Genomic DNA, 18,105 nt, shown 5'->3' on the forward strand with positions numbered 1-18,105 from the left:
TATACCCACAACTATATATACAGGTTTGACAAAGGATAGTTGTACATAGGTATTTACCTTGTTGCAAATGCATCTACAAATGTGGGCGAGCAGAGGGAAAGTGATGCAACATTGAGGAAATGAGTTGTTGGTCCTGGGGGCTAAGGACACAGTCTTTGTGGGTAGAGAGCTCAATTGGCATCACATAATCCTCAAAGACAATGCAACTGGAGTCTTAAAGGTAGGTGGGCAGCCATTGTAGGTGTAACTACTGGTCTCTTCTTGTCCAAAAGAAAGATGATGAAAATGGAAGAGGCGTGAAAAAATAAATGGTCCAATGTCCTAATAATGACCAGTCTCCATGCCAAAGCAAAAGAACTACAGAGTGTCCAGATACCATCACCAACTACTTTGAACGGGATACCTTTAGAAGGTTTGGGATAGAGAGGGAGAAAATGTGGAGTAAAACTCAATATAATAAAAAGACCAGATTTACTGTCACTGGCAATGCGTTGATGCTATTGTTAAAGTCTGCAGTAGCTAATCCCTCTGAAGTAGATAGTCAATTCCTTCATCAGAGCCTGTTCTTGGTCTAGAAGCTCTGCTGAAACCTGCTCTCTTTAGGTGACCAGGCTGATATCTGAAAGACCAGTGATAGAGCTCACAGCATCACAGTAACATGCAAGCCACCACAGTACAACACACTGACAAACAAGTGGCATTGGATGCCCGATCCCCAATCAATGATCATGGAAACAGTAGTTAAAAGATCAAATGACACACTGCAATGGGTACATCTGTTGTACAAGAAGTCTTTAAAGTGTTGCGAAGCAAGGACTAAGGTGTGACTGATCCAAGCCATTGTATTTTCAATCACCTCATCCCCATTTGAATTATGGTACTGGTGGTAAGTACCCTGGAATGTCAAAAGAACAAACAAATCTGTCTTGGAAGATGTACTTCCAGAATGCCCCTTAGAGGCAAGGATGGCAAGACTTCATCTCACATATTTCAGGCATGTTGTCAGGAGAGACCAATCTCTAGAGGAGAACATCGTGCTTAGAATGTCATGGAACTGCTAACCAAATCAAACCAAAACAAAACAAAATCAGGAAGGAACTCAACAAGATGGATTGACAGGATAGCTACAAAAATGGGCTGAACCATGAAAAAATTGTGACCAGGCAGTGTGTCACTCTGTTATGCATAGGGTAGCTATGGAACCTAAAAACAGAAAAAAGATGTGTTAATGTTTGGGCCCAGTCCGAACTTGACAGCCCTGCTTGGGGTAAGCTGAAGCAGATCAGGGCCCCGCACGTGCTTCCCTGAACATCCCCAAGGTCAGCAGCAGGTGGCGCCAGATAAGAAAACCGCCAGATAAGATCACCAGTGAAACCAGATGTTCCCTGTTGGAAGAAATCCACAAGGAGTCAAGGAGTCACTGAGCAATTCTGGGAGTTTCCAGCCCCCATATGCTAACTGCCACAATTGCCATACATTCCTCACCACCCCTTTAAAAACCCACGCCCCCAGCTGCTGAGCAGATTTCCCTGACCTATTGGCCTAGGTCACCCTAATAAAACTATTTCTGTTTCTGCTCTCCCTTGTCCTGTCACTTATGTCTGTCCATCTCCCTGTACCTCAGTTTCAACTTTACAGTTAATACTCCTATTATTCAAATTCACACCATGAGTCAATGGTACCTAACAGCAGCAAACTCCTAGCTAAGTAGAGGCTTATGGAACTGGCCCTGAGCCATGCTTCAGGTCAGGAAATTACTCACCCTGTGGCTCAATTTTCAGCCAAACAATAGACAGCTCTATAAGGAGGATAATAACAATTTTCAGGTATGTGCACCTTAGACTAATCCACTACTTGAGATCAAATGGGCAGCATTACTCCAAGATAACATTTTAAAAGATTAGGAAAAATGATTGGGAAAGGATAAAAACATGGAACATCCTTGAGGGGATTGCAATCCATGAAATGAATGCGAAAATGTATGGGTTGCTGACAGTGAACTGCTCACCAGTTCACAATAAATCCCTTAGATCAAAGTACAAGCACTTGTCCTGAGTATTTTGACGATATCACTTCGGAGATAATTTTCACTTTCTTTGGCAAGTCCATAGTATGCTTAATATTTATTCCTCGTCAACATAGTTCTGAGGCATAATTTTTCCTTTGGTTTTCCTTTTTCATTTACCACATGTCTCATGTATATGACACACCTGCAGATACATGGATTGTTTCAGGCGCCCCTTAGTTGTCAAAGTGACATCTTTGCTTTTTACCACTTTAGAGAGGCCTGATGTGGCTGACTTGTCCATTACAGCATGTCTTTGAACTTCTAGAATGCTACTTCTATGGGCCTTGATTGTGAACCCAAGTCAAATGAAACCTTTGAGATGTTATATCATAATGTTATTTATTGATGCAGGTGTGAAGATTTTTGTATTTTTTTCAACAGTTGAATTGATGTAAAATTCTCACATGCAGGTCCACAGTTAATTCACTTTTAAAAATTTGTATATACATCATCACAACCAGTTCTGGTGCTCCCTCCCATATTCATTATTTGCTCCCCAATTCCCCTCAAACTCCCTCCCATTCCCGAGAAGCTCCTACATACGTTATGTCCTCTGTGCTTATGCTCTTTCTGTGTTTCATACATTGGAAAACAGCAGGAACCACAAAAACAAAACAGGGGAAAAGGAAGAGAGAAAAGACCATCAGTGATATTAAAATAAGCCAGACATACAATTTCCGTAGAGGAACAAGTGAAAAATATTGAAATGTAGAGTAAGTTCAAGATGGCTCAAAGAGGAAGGTCAACTGAGCAGGTGTCATAATCTCCTGCGATTCCATCCACCATAACTGAGTTTGCAATAATCTCTGTCTGTAGTACAGCTGCTTGCATCCCTCAACTGTGGCCAGAGGGGAGATGCAAGGGAAGCGGTTCTCAACCTGTAGGTCGCGACCGCTTTGGAGGTTGAATGACCTTTTCACAGGGATTGCCTAAGCTCAACGTAAACACATCAATATTTCACAATATACAATTACATATTGTTTTTTGATTAATCACTACGCGTTAATTATGTTTAGTTTGTAACAATGAAAATACATCCTGCATATCAGATATTTACATTACAATCCATAACAGTAGCAAAATGACAGTTATGAAGTAGCAACAAAAATAATTTTATGACTGGGGGGTCACCACTACATGAGGAACTGTATGAAAGGGTTGCGGCATGAGGAAGGTTGAGAACCATGTGCTAGAGGTGTGACCCGAAGAGATACTCTGCAGGTGGATTTGGGGCTCCCACTGTTCCCCATAGACTTCTACAAATTGGATGTTCAGAGTTTAACTCTGATATTTTCCCTTCATTATATTTGGATTTTGTTATTTGTCACCTTCAGATCACACAGGCTGACAAGCTTCTTTGATGTAGACTTAGATGATGCCTCGTTAGCTGGCTGCTTGTTTGGACACAAGCCTTTAAGATACTAGACACTATTCTCAGTGACAGCCGGGCACCATGTGCTTTCATCACCACGCTTTTCTGTAGCACCTATATCTTCAGTAATCACCTCATGAAGAGAGAATGGAACAGGGCCACGTCATAAGAACTGACTGTGCTTGGATTGGGACTAGAATTAAGTGGCAGCCCAGAATCTATCTGCGTGAAGATACTTGTATCCTTTATGTTGAACTGAAATCGAGACGAAAGTCTTTTATTTTTATCAGCAAGTATTTCAAATAATCTTTATTTTCAGCAAGCAAGGCTGTGTCATTGCAGGCTGCTTATGAGTCTTCCTCCAATCCCGATGCCATGTTCTTATTCATAAAGTCCAACTGCTCAGATTAGTTTCTCAATATGCAGATTAAGTAAGTATGGCAAAAGTATACAACTTGGTTTTAAACCACAAGCTATTCCCTTGTTCTGTTTGCATGACTACCCTGTGGTTGATGCACAGGTTTCATACAAGTACAATGAAGTGTTCATAATTTGTTATGATCCAAACAATAGAATGCCCTTGTATACTCAGTAAAATGAAGGTAAACCTCTTCATATATCCGCTGATCCCAGCACAGTTGTAGTATTCCTCTGTGCTAACCTAGGTGGACTAGAGAGACAAGTTCATAGACACTCATATGTGTATAAAAATGAGCTTTACCACACTTGCTTATGCACACTTTCGTCTTCAGCCATTATGTGAGGAAGGTGATCACACAATGAATGTTTTTGTTCCTTTGTATCTGCTACATGGTCCATTCAACACCTTGTGTTTGCTTAGGCCGTGTGCTTCTTCTCTGTGGGCTTTGTTGCTTCTGAGCTAGATGGCCGCTTATTTGCCTTCGAGCCTTTAAGACCCCAGATGCTATATCTTTTTTTGATAGCCGGGCACCATCAGCTTTCTTCACCACATTTGCTTACACACACGACTGTCTTCAGTGATCACGTCGGGAAGATGGGTATCCTGCAATGGCTGCTTAGCAGGGCGAGGTGTTATTGTATTGGGGGATTATGCATGAGGAGGCCCAATGTCCATCTGCTACCCTACTACTGAACCTATAAATATATGCATATAAATATATTGCCCCCATAAACATAAATAGTGTAACAACAATGAAACTCAAAACCTTCCTCTAGTTCCTGAATGTTTCCTCCCCTCCCAATCATCATGACCCCAATCCTACCTTGCCTTGCGGACCTGGTTGTACCAGAGGATGTACAGCGGTGCAGTGGGGATCTGGAGGCACAGGGAATCTAGGACAGACGAACCCTTCAACACCAGCGGTGGGAGTGGCGACACCAGGAGGGAAGGGCATGTAGAAAGGGAGAACCGATCTCGGAGATCTATGTGTAACCTCCTCTCTGGGAGATTGTCAAGGGGGAGGCGGGTGAGGGGAGACGCCGGGGAGTGTAAGATAAGATATAATAATTATTTATAAACTATCAAGGGACCAGGGGTGGGATCGGGGAGGGAGGGGGATGGGGGGGAAAAAAGGGAAACCGAGCTGATGCCAGGAACCCAAGTGGAAGGTGAATTATGAGAGTGATGAGTGCAACGAATGTATAAGGGTGTTTTGCTCATTTGATGTATGTACAGATTGTGATAAGAGCCTTATGAGCCCCAATAAAAAGATTTAAAAAAAAAAAGAAAATGATTAGGGCAAAGAATGTACGGATGTGCTTTATACAATTGATGTATGTATATGTATATGTATGGATTGTGATAAGAGTTGTATGAGCCCCTAATAAAATGTAAAAATAAATAAATAAATAAATAAATAATGAGCTTTATATACAAGAGCAGTTGAATATTGAGAGAACATCCCAGCCCAGTCCAGATCATAAGTCCAATATTAGCCCATATGTCCTACGGCAATTTATAAAGTCCTCTTCAGACTCAGGAAAGATCACAGGCCAGTGGGTGGGAAGTCTTGTAGATCCAGTGGAGTTGTAAAGCATCTCAGCGCTGGCAGGGTTCTCCATGTGGTTCCTGTAGCTCAAGACACTAGTGTAGCTCCATGTGTCTTGTCAGCTGCAATGTCTCCCAGGAAGTGAACAGAGAGACAGCATGTCTTGGCCTCTAAGGAGGAATACGGGAGTTCCCAGAATCCTCAGGAGAAGGCCATAACCACACAGAGGCTTCATTGGAGATTACTTGATTGACAGGTTAAACTCCACCCCTTCACTTTTAATCCTCTCAAATTGACATATGACTATAAAATTACCACACCCTCATTCTATGTTCTTTTTTGAATTCCTTGCTAATTTCAATGTACTGCCACAACCATCTTTTAATTATCACCAACAGAATTGTACTTGCATGTGACATTAATGATAGTTTTAGTGGCTTCTACATTCTTCTGAATTACCCTTCTCTGGAATGGATATTTTCTAGATGCTTAAATAGGTAACTGTCTTCCAAATGTCTTGGCTTATATTCATGAGCATCTCCATCATGAAACTCATTTATGAAACACTTCATTTGGTATTCCATCAATTTTCTAGAGTCTCTTTGTTTCTTTGTTTTGCCAGTGTCTTCAGTTCAGTTTTTACTTCCTCCTTCAATAGTATAAGTTCTTGCTACTCCTGAAATGCCTGACTGTTTATCACTTCTTACAGGTACCATGACTCTGTATCCTTCCATGTCTTTTAATGATTCTGGCATCATTAAATATTTTGCCCATGGAATATTATTCTTTCAAATCAATTCAATGTTGCAAGCCTAAGTTTAGGTTTTGTTTTTATTTTTCTTTCAGCTCAGAAAGGCCAAGAACATTCTTCACTTTTAGCTTTAGATTTCCAGATCTTTGTACATTTCAATATAATGCTTTAGTTTGTGCTCTTGAACCAACCTGTGGAACTTTCTGCTCAACTATTTTATTTAATGGTTCCTTCATTCCTGTCAGGTGGTCTACATTCTAATGCACGTTTTGGACTCTCTTCAGAGATCCCTTTTGTTTTTATATGTTCCTTTCTTTCATCTCATTACCACCTTTCGCTCTCCTCCTGTATGATGCACCTGATGATGGTAGTCACACTCACCTGGTCTTTGGTCATTAGTGATTATGATGCCAAATATATTCCTGAAATGGATTCTATGTTCAGAGAGGATATATATTTCGACTCTCAGCACTTGTTTTACTTTTATTAATCTTCAACTTGAACTTTCCAACAAGTAATTGATGGTCTATCCCACAGCTGACCAATGGCCTTATTCTGACTGATGATAGGAAACTTCTCGATGGTCTCTTTCTACAGATGTGGTCCATTTGACCTGTTTATCCCACCAGGAGATGAGATGTCTATATGTATGGGTCACTTTATGTTGTTGAAAAATAAAAGGATGTTTACAATGAATCTGTCCTTGGTCTTATAAAAATCTATCATGTGATCTCTGGTGTTGTTCTATCATCGAGATCATATTTTTCAATAGTGGTTCTTCTACATTTCCAGTCTTCAAATCCCAATAACCAATAAGTACTGGTGCATCTTATTTGCACATTTGATAAACTTCAGGCTTCAGAAGTTCGTAAAAATCTTAAAATTCTTAATTGTTAGCATTAGTGCTTGCTGCATAAATTTGAAAAATAGTCATATTCATTGGTCTTCCTTGTAGGCTTATGAACATTATCCTATCACTGACAGAAATGTACTTTCGGAAAGATCATGAGATGTTCTTTTTTGATGATTAATGTGACAGACGCCAAGTCTCTTCCATTTATCTTTCCCAGCATACTAAAAGTTAAAATGTTCAATTTTAAATGGCAATATTGGTATGTTTCAGTTCAGCAAAGCTCAGAATATTTATCTTTCTCTGTTACATTTAACCTTTTACAACTTCAAATTTCTCTTGATTCATAGTTCATGCATCTTGTATTTCTATTATTAATGGGCATCTGCAGCTGTTCCTCTTAATGTTGAGATGTATTACATCAGCAAATGAAGATTCTGAATGCTTTGCTCCATCTGCATTATGAAGTGTGACTCTTCTTTGAGGAGTCAGTATTTCCCCAGTCATATTCTGTGTGTTCCAATGTGAAGGGCTCACCTTCCAGCATTATATCAAATCATGTTGCTGCTATTCCTAAGGGTTTCATAGGACAATTTCCACCCCCTCTTCCCTCACCCCACCCCCTAAAATAGATAGCCATGTTCTTCTTCCTAATGTCTTAGTCGGGAAGATTTTCTGATGTCTGTCCAACATAAGTAACTCTATTAGTATTTCTAACACTATCGTATCAGTGGCATCTTTTCAGCATCACCCATCACACTAAGACAACCTGAGAAGGGAGTGATGGGTGAAACCACAAAACAATAAGAAACCAAGAATCTCACCTAACATATATCTTTATGTGGCCTCCTTCATATTGTATTCTACATTTGCTCTTCCAAAAGAGCAATTCTTTGAAACACCGAGTTCACTATCTTCCTTTTCTATAATTATATTTTGCCTTATCAGTATCTCTTTTTCAGTTAAATTATTTTTGTTTAAGTTGTTATGGTGCAAGCTGACAAATTTCACCCACACTTATATTTGTCACTATCATCAATCTAATATACAATAGTTACAATGGTCCATCTCACTATTTCTGCCACTCTTCTAGCAAAGGGCATTTTAATTGTTTCCCTTTATATTGCCAATGGAGCTACTATGAATATCATGTTCAAGGTTTTTTCTAGAATCTAGAGCTGGAAGTATAACCACATTATCATAAGGTCAGAAAAAATATTTTGCAAATCATTTGTACTAATTTATACTTCAAGAAGCAACATATAAAAAACCTTGAGGACTTATATCCTCTTAATCACATGGTGCAATTGAGATTTTATTTTTCATCAACCAAATAGATATAAATAGGACTTGTTAGGCTAAGATTTAGTAATGTGTATTAGTTCTTGTGTAATGTGGCATTCATAGTCTTTTGCCATTTTTACTGTGTTATTTTTGCTTTCTTGTGTATTTTTAAGTTTTTTTATATATCCTTGGTACTTAGTCTATTATCAATTATGTGTTATAGAAAGGCCTTCTCTCAACTTGCAACTTGTCTTTTAATTTCATTAAGGCGTGTTTTCCAGCACAAAACTTCTTAATTCCAGTATAATTAAATTTACCAATCTTGTATCTTGTATATAAGTGCTTTTTACATCTTGTTTAAGAAATCCAATCTCCCCCTTCAAGTTTAAAAGATATTTGTCGCTAATATTTCCCCTAAAAGTGTTAAAGTTTTATCATTAACGTTTTACTTATGGGATCATTTAGAACTGATTTTTGTATATTGTATGAAGAGAGATCAAATTTCATCTCTTGTCAACGATCTTATTCCTCATCACTTTTTAAATCTTAATGGAGACACAGAAGTCTCACACAAAATAAAGTTAGTTTTGGAACTCAAAGAGAAGAAGGAGCCAAAAGGTATGAAAATGAATTGAAGACTGAGCATGATTCAGAGTCAAATTAATGATCTAGAGTATCAAATCGATGAACTATCCAGTTCAAACCCAGCAGTAGTATAAACCAAGGAGAGTATGAAATTAATGTGCTCAAGAGTTCAGACTTAAAAAGTCTAAGCTGTGAATTACAGAATGTTCAGAAAATGAAAGAGTAATAATTGCATGAGCAACAATAAATAAATAATTGTTAAAATTTTTCTGGGCCTAAAGTCTTATACTAAAAAAGTTGGCAACAGAGTTATATATAAGGATAAAAACTATAACATTAAGTTTGTTATTGTCAATACCTAAATTCCAAGGATTTAAAACAAAGTCTCAAAAGCTTCAAAAAGTATAAAGGTAGAAAAAATATTAAACAAGAAAATCAATCATTCAAGAAAATAGTAGCAATGTTAGTAGATAAATCCCTCACACATACTTGATAAGAGTAAAAATACACTAAACAACTTAAATATGACATTGCGTATGAGGCAATTGAATATATCATGGTTTTGGTCAGGCGCACCTTAGTTCTTAAAGAAACAGCCTTGCTTTTCAATTTTTTAAAGAGTTCTTGTGTAAATTTACCCTAAACAGCATGTCTTCTAATCATTTGATTACTGTTTCCATGACCATTAGTTACAAATTCAAGCAAGACAAAAATCATTGACAACTTTAAGCTTTACTCCCTTAATCAAGAAGCTACGTATTGATCTGGCTGTGAGGATTCTGGTCTTTTGTACATTGAGTTGTAATCCATATCAAAGGCTACAATGCCTGCTCTTCACCAGCAAGTATCTCATGTCTTCCTCTCTTTCAGCAAACAAGGTTGTGTTAGGTGCAAACTTCAAGTTAATAAGCCTTCCTGGAAGGCTTGAGGAAGTGTTGTCTGTGAGTTTGTTGTACTGTGGTGGTTCGTGTGTGGCTGCAAACTTTGCCCCTGGTATTTCAAATGCCAACAGTGTCACCCCAAATGAACACATTTCAGTGAAGCTTTCAGACCAAGAACAGACTGTGGAGTACCCTGTTCCCCAATTTAGAGGAGGTAGCTGCTGAAAGTCCTGTGCGTAACCTGCCAACATATACTAAAATCCATGATTCTTAAAAGATGCTTGGTGAGGCAACATGTAGCACTTGATTGTTAACTGCAAGGTTATGCAATTCTGTGGGAGGAATTCTATGGGAGGAAAGAACTGCCAATGGGTTCTTGTGATTTTCACAGCTTAAGAATCCCTATGAGACAACTATACTCTACCTTAAAGGGTAGCTATGAACTGGAATTTACTAAACAACATACAACATTAATTTATTTTATACTCTCCTAGAAATTAAAACACATGCAGCTATATTTCTCACTGTTCAATACAATATGGTAAGTCAGGTGGGTTAACCTCAGCTCTTCCAAAATAATCCAAAATTGGACGGCTAAAATTCATCCAACTTTTCCTCTTTTAGACAAAAAATATAAGTGGCCTAAAACAAGTGTCTAATATATGCTCCATATTTGCTAAAAATAGCTTGCCTATTTCCCATCCTTTAACAGTTCAACTCAATAAGAGTTTACTCATTGATATTTAGTCAACATTTTTTATATCCTTTGCTATATTTATATATATGCTTTGAAGAGTTTAAAACTACAAAATTCTAGGTATTATTTTTACTGAACACAGTTTTTCCATCTTAGGCAAAATTACTATATACATGGTAACACAAAAAGTACATTAACCTCTATATTCAAACTTATATCCTCTGCACGTCCTAAGCTTTCACTCAGTCTCTCCAACTCTGCAAACTCATTGTAGTTTGTCAGAGCAAGGCAATGAGGAAAGAAACAAAAACAAAACTAGAAACATAACTTGAGACCCGTACAAACCTAATTATAATACAGACAGAGCAGCACTATTAAGGGCATTTCAAATCATGTCAGATCCTACACAGTGGAAGGTGTTTTTTTGCTGTTGTTGTTGTTTTTCCCCCCACAACAGGGAGAGGGTTACAGTGGAGCATCAAATTGAAATCACTACGTCACCCAATGCCCTCAAGGTCAGTTGCTCTGAGTTTAAACTCAAATAAATACTGACTCTTGTTCTAAATAAACCACAGGGTAATCATTTATTTGGCTAGTTGAACTTTATTTTTAACTATTTGGAGACATATTTATTTTTTATGCCTTTACGAAATCTTTTTTTGACTTCCCAGCCTCCCCTACATAAAATGGGTCATTTTTTCCTTGACGCTCCCAAACTGTTTGCACGGGCAAGTCTTTCCACAAATTCCAGTGTGCGCGACTTAGCTGACAGGCTTTCTCCTTTATCACACTAGGCGCTCTCAAAGAGTGAGCATACTGTCCCTTTATTTCTGGTCTTTACAATAAAAGGAACTCAGTAATTGTTGAAAGAATGAGAACAAATGGATATCTTAATTAATTAACTGAGGGGGAAAAAACAGTCCTAAGCTCTAACACAAACCTACTAGCCAAAATAGTTTTATTAATGAAGCAGTCCATAAAATATATTTATCCACACATGAATTTCTGCAAATATCAATGTTGACAGCATTCATATTTATGTTGAGGTCCATACAATACTCCAGTGCCACACCATAAAATGGCATGAGAGCAACACGCAATCACTGGCCAATGCTTGCCTCTAATCCTTCAGTCACTTACTCCTCGGTACTCTTTATTTTTATTTCCAAAGCAGAAATATTATCATTCAACAGTTAATCATGCTTTAAGGGTAATACTTCGTTTACTCAATTCTATCTAAAAACCATGAAGAATATTGGCCTGGGCACTGCCTCCTTCATGTCATCATGTCCTACATCACTTACAAACTGAGTGCACAAAGTTGTTCATATTCTTTTATACTGAAATTCCTTATCTCAGCGCTAACCAATTGTAAATATACAGTTATTATTCAAATATGAGTTACAATCTAAGCAGCTAGGTGCAGAGCCTTTCTTATGTCTGAAGAATGCTAAAATTTTCCAGATGCATATGTTTCCAGCCTTTTTAATAGATCTGTGAGCCAGAGGACACTGCGGTTTACCCAAGATCTAATAAAGCTCAATGCAGACTATACATGTATGTACCCTCTGTATATCTTGCTTGAAATCCTTCTATATCACCAAAAAATACAGCTAATTAGTTGTGATGTTCATGAACTGAAATAATGATCTCATAATTATATTAATTATATGAAAAGATTTTTTTTTCATATTTTAAGTGTCTTTATTTCAATGTTGAATAAAAAAGAATGCTAGTTTAAGGGGGGGGGAGATAATACAGCATCAAATAGTCCTGCTGTTACCTTAACAATGCCCATGCCCCTCGTCTATATTCACATTTCCCAGAATCCCCTAAGAGTTCCAGGGTTGGGTCCACTAATAAAAAGGACATGCATCAGGTTTGGCGATGGAAAAGAAGCCCAGCCTTATTCTCCAGAAGTGGTTGTAGCCAAATGCAGTTTCCAAGTAGGTCCTGGCCAGTACAAAGCACTACCCGTGGGCTACTGCAAACAGTGTCAGATCATTGAAGCTTTTAAGTTATTCTTGAGTACTGCGGCATCTTCCCAGTGAGCCTTTGAGAACCACCAGCTTTGGGGTGTGCTTGAACCTCAGTTTTCCTGATACTTCACAGATCGTTTTCCTGGCCGTCCAGTGATTGCCTTGACCTTTGTTCTCCAGGTCTGCATCAGACAAACAAACCCTAATTCTTATATTAACTCCTTGAATCTGACCAGAGAATTTTTCTCTGATAAGACAACGAGACCTAATTGTTTGCTATCAATTTATGGATATTATATAGCAGTCATTTGTCAATCACGAGACTGACTAAAAATGGATAAAGTAAAGTGGGTGGGTGTGTTTTTGCCCATATTCTTTTGGAAAAATCAATGACAGAACTAACTGATAAACTGATTATATTCTAAAACTATTAGATGGCAAAAATCTATCAATGAATTTTCAAATATAGAAAAATTAAAGGCAATTTTCTTTGATCAAAATGCTAGAACGCTGAAAATAAAAAGCCGACCCACATATGGAATTTTAAAATGGCATCATTTTAATCAGAGAAAATAAAAGAACTTGTAAAATCTGCAAACAATGGTGAAAACCCAATTCATGACATAGCCTTTGATAAACAGTTGCTCAGAGGAAAACTGGTTTTTAATGTAACGGGAATAATTTAAAGAAACATGTAAATGACTCATAAGTTAAGAGAGAATGTGCAGACAAAGGAAAAGAAGGCACAAACTTATATACTAAAAATGAAATCTTCTAAAAAGCACTTCAAATTTTCTCTCAAAGTCCAAATATCAGTGCAATTTTTAAGATCATAGGGAATTTACGTAGTCACTTTCTTTTAAATATTAGCAAATTACTATTTAAAAATTTTAAGTTTGGCTTAATGAAAGTGTCCCCAAACTGCTACTCACTTCTTTAAGGTAACTGCACAAATCCAAGTATAAAGATGACACTTTAAAAATTAAGATGTAAATTATCTAGTTATTGCAGGTTATAAAACGTATTTCTTACCTTTTTGCTAATTGATTCTCAAGATGTTGAACTTTTTCTAGTAATTCTTTCTCAACAGCATCTCTCCCCATTTTAAATTCTTTCAGAGCAGTTTGAATGGCCTCTTCTTTTTCACAATTAAGCTTATGAATTAATTGTTCTCTTTCTTGATCCTGATCCATGACCAATTTTTCTTTGTCTTTCTCAAGTTTATGGAAAATAGCTTCATATTTTTCTTCTTGTTGGGTCATTTTTTCATCTTTTTGCTTTTCAAGAGTACACAATTCTGATTCCAATTTATTTTGTAGTTCAACTGTTTGATCTTTCAGATTTTTTTCTATTTCACATGCTTGGTGGTACAAGGATGTTAATTTGCTTAATTCAGCTCTAAGCATATTTGATTCCTCTTCATGTCTACCAATTAACTCTGAAATGCACTGATCCTTTTCAATTGTCATTAAAGTTCTTACCTCTGCTAAACCTACCTGATAATTATCATTATTTTCTTGAATCTTTTGGTTTAAGTTACTTATCTCTAGTCTCAAATTTTCTGTCTCTTGTTCAAGGAAAGTTTTTAAGGTCTCCTTGTGCAGGGCTTTGCTTTCTTCCAGCATAAGTTTTACTTCATCAGTTTCAGCTTCCTTCAGTGCAAGTTCAACTTCCAGCTTGCATCTCATGTCAGACAAGTCAGAAACCTTGAGCTTCAATTCCTGCAGCTGTTGTTCTTTTTCCAGGAGAAGTGTTGTGTGCGACTCTTGTATCTGATCAACTCTTTGCTGATTTTCCTCTTTTAGTTTTTCCAAAGAAATTGTGTACTCTGTCCTAACTTTCTCCAACTCGTGTGTGTGTTTGACTTGCAGAGTGTCCTCCAATTCCTTCAGATGACTTTTCTCTAGACACTGAAGCTCTGTTCTCAACAACTCTATCTTCTCCTCATTTTCCACATGGAGCTGTTTTAAGTCTCCGAGCACTACTTCTCGAGACTCTTTCAGTTCATTAATTTCACGATTTTGTGTGTGCATTTTATTTTCCATCTCTAACAACTTCTGGTCCTTTTCATTCTGCAAGCAGATGACAGCTTCTTTTTCATGTTTAACTAATGCAAATTCATTGTCTTTATTTTGCAATACCTCCTCAAGACATACCAGGTCTCCTTTCAATTTTTTAATTTTGTTTTCATTTTTTTCACTCTCCTTCATTAGCACATCAAGCTTAGCTTCATATTCATTTTTTAAAGTATGAAGTTCTTTCTGATGTTTTTCCTGTAGTGTTATTTCGAGCGAACACTTCACCTTCCCAATAATGTTTCCTATTTCTTCTGCTGTACATCTGAGAGAACTTGAGAAGTCACACTGTTCTTCTTGAACAAATGTTCTTAAGTGGCAAAGGTCTTCTTTGATATTTTGAATGCTGCAGTGAGAGTCCTGGGCAACAGCTCTACATTTTTCCAATTGGACATAGGAAACATGGTCTCCTGAATCCTCTTTCACACAAATATTTGTATCCTGCATACGTCTGCTATCTATTGCATTGATAACTGATGAATAAAGTGATTCCACCATCATTTCTGGGCTTTGTGGATCACTTATCGGATTAGGAGAGGATAAATTTTCTTCTATTACAAACTCATTCACAGCAGACATAAAATCTGATTCAGGACTTTCTGCTAATGAATCCAAGTCTAAAGAACCTTGACCAAGAGTTTGTTCGATGTTTGGATGGGGGATGGTTTCAAAATCAAACGTATGGGCATCGATGCTATCTGGAGATAATTCTTCTAATGGACATACTGCAGGACATAAGGGATCCTGAACAGGTAGTGGAGGAGGTGTTCTTGGTGAGGTAGTAGTTGTAATTCCTGTTGCACTTTCTATCCTTGGTGAAGAAGCAGACTGTGGGGATGCCTGACTCGTAGAGGTCTTTTGTTCGCTAAGAAGGTCTGTAATGGTCTGTGACATTTCATCCAAACTTTGTGCTGCTTTTACCAAATTATGGAGAGCAAGAACATGCTGGTGTAGAGGTTCAAAGTCACAAAGTAGAGGAACCCTGAGAAATGGCTGAACTTCTGAAGGGCAAAATGATTGGAGAAACTGTAAATCTTTTAATGAAATATCTGGAAGTTCACAATCAAACTTTCGAGGCTTTTGAGTACAAAAGGAAGGAGGCCAGGAGTCCAGTCCCCTAAAGAGACGATTTCTTAAAAAAGACTTCCTGAATAATTTCCCAAAGGATTCCCTTTTTGATTTTTCAGCTTCATATAATTGTTTTCCATCTTTGACTAAAGCACCAGCCCACTCCCTGTAGTGTTTTAGGAACATTTTTCTTCGGACAACCTCCACAACAGCTAAGCAATACATCTGAGGGACAGTACTGAGAGCTTCCACAATCTTGACTCTTTCTAACAACTCCAGTACAAGGCGAAGTAAAGCTTGTACCTTCTCCCCATCTTGATCAGCATGAAGCATTACAAAACAACACCACTTCAATCTAACATGTAGGTTATTTGCAAGTTCTTGTTTGGCAGTGGTACACTTTTGTTTAATATCCAATAGTTTTTTATGGTTTTGCAACATAATCATCAACTGATTTGCATGACTCAGGCATAAATCAGGCAACACAGATGCATCCTTCAAGTTTTCAGCTCTCATCTGATTGGCTAAAAATCCCTGAGCAAGCTCTTTTTGTTCATTCACCAGTCTGCCACAGCTAGCAATCATCTGGTCCAAGGCGTAAAGCCTATCTTCAAGCCCTTTAATGGTTTTCATACTCGGATTATCAAGGGTAGTAATATTTTGGTGGCAATCTGTTAGAAATGGCCGGATAATCCTTGGATCAAGTCTGCTCATAGAATCAAAGCACTTCCTGACCAAAGATTCCACATCATTAGGTCGATCTTGAACATTTATCCAGTCTAATAAAGAAACATTGAAAAAAGGTGGCTCACTGTCTTTCACATCTACTGAAATTTCATCATGCTGGGCGGTACTCTGACAGGAGTCCCTTATTTCTTTGCCACTTTCAGAATCTGTAGTATCTGATGCAACATGATCCATTGGCTTGTGAAATGAGGTTAATAATGATTTGCTAGTTGTTCGAGGCATATCAGAAGAAAGCACCAGTTCACTGGATCTTTTCATCTCAGCCTTTTCTGAGCCTTCATATTCAGGTAAAGAATCCAATCTTCCCAAACATTCCCTATAACTATGTCTGGTTAGGCACTCCAACAGTGGAATCTTGGCCATTACTGAAACTGCCGTTCCTAAATGAGTAAGTTTTAACTTGATGTCTTCTATGGATTGCAGATAATTTGAATAAATACTTTCAAACTTGAAAAGGAGTTTTTGGTATGAATTTGTACAGTCTTCCAAATTGGCCATGATAGCAGCCCATCCTTGGTGTTGAAGATGTTCATCGTGAACCAGACTTTCACAAAAAGAACAAAGTTTCTTGGCAACTTCATACATCTCCACGGCAAGTTGTGTCCTTGAAGCTACAGTGTGAAAAACTGCAGGCATCATAAGAGACTCTTCAACTTTCAATGCCATATCATTTTCTGTTGAAAAGGTGGTTTTAGGAATAGCCGGAGGACGTTCACTTAAGAACATTTCTTTATTGAAAAGAAAAATTGGATTTGTGTCCGTGCCAGCACTATAGGTGCACACTCTTCGATCTGCAGCCATGCATTCTCCTCCATTGACCACCAGCACCTGGTGCTGAATAGCAATCTTGTATTTATTTTGAATGGCATGTTTAAGGTCTGCCACAGTTTGCACTGTAAGTTCAGTGTCAAATGTTAGTGTAGTTCCAGTATTGACCAGAAATACATATAACTTCATGATGACTTTTCTAGATTCGGTGAATTTATATTTCACGCTGAAACAGCTACGTTACGCACTGTGAAAAGGACTATTGCTTTCTTAAAACTGGTTTATGTTTGCTTTGCTTGATATTGGAAAATGAATGGCCCTCCTGGTTAAACTCCGGTTACCAGCTACGCCTCCTCCTCCGCCGGCGGCTGCAAAAGCAGAGCCCGAGGCCTCCGGCACCATCTTCCGCCGCCGCCTCGGCCTCAGAGGCGGCTACCAACCGCCCATTCGACTCTGCAAAACTGGCACAACCCTCCCAGCACTCGGCGGCGGCGAGCAAACGGGAGGGGCCGACCGGGCGAGGACGCGATCAGGCCCCCCGGCTCTGAGGCGGGCGCGGGGGCTGGAGCCGGGCAGAGCCGAGGGGCCCGGACAGTTGGGGACCCTGGGGCAGCGCTGAGGCTCGGCTGGGCCACGGACTTCGCCGCACGGCTCGGTTTGTTATTCTATATGAAAAGATTTTATTCTGACCTACCTGGTCATTATTCTGTCAGGGTACCCTAACACATCATCACGGGTCCGGTAGGCACAACTGTACAGCGATAATAATTAAAGATTATAGTAGAGTCATAGAGAGCATGAGAGATAAAAGAGAGATTGAAATAATGGAATCAGACACATTTCATGGTAGCATGCTCACCTCAGCCTTGCTTGGTGGTCCATGTAGACAGAGAGAGAGAGATTTAATGCTAGCCCAGGCTTTTATATTCTCTGGGGGCATGCCAGCTCCCTAATTACAGGTGAAGACATACGTCACAGGAAGGGACTGTGCTATACGTAACACAGTAATG

General features: G+C 38.5%; 1 protein-coding gene and 1 pseudogene across 1 annotated transcript in view; both read right to left on the reverse strand.

The window, feature by feature from the left end:
• Window positions 1–18,105, reverse strand: part of SPAG16 (sperm associated antigen 16) — a 1,005,436-nt gene that overhangs the window by 728,266 nt on the left and 259,065 nt on the right. The gene's annotated exons all lie outside the window — the stretch shown is intronic.
• On the reverse strand, window positions 13,319–17,582 carry LOC142423825 (RB1-inducible coiled-coil protein 1 pseudogene; annotated as a pseudogene).

This window comes from Tenrec ecaudatus, chromosome 13 (genome assembly GCF_050624435.1).
Source record: "Tenrec ecaudatus isolate mTenEca1 chromosome 13, mTenEca1.hap1, whole genome shotgun sequence".
In the NCBI taxonomy this organism is placed as follows: domain Eukaryota; kingdom Metazoa; phylum Chordata; class Mammalia; order Afrosoricida; family Tenrecidae; genus Tenrec; species Tenrec ecaudatus.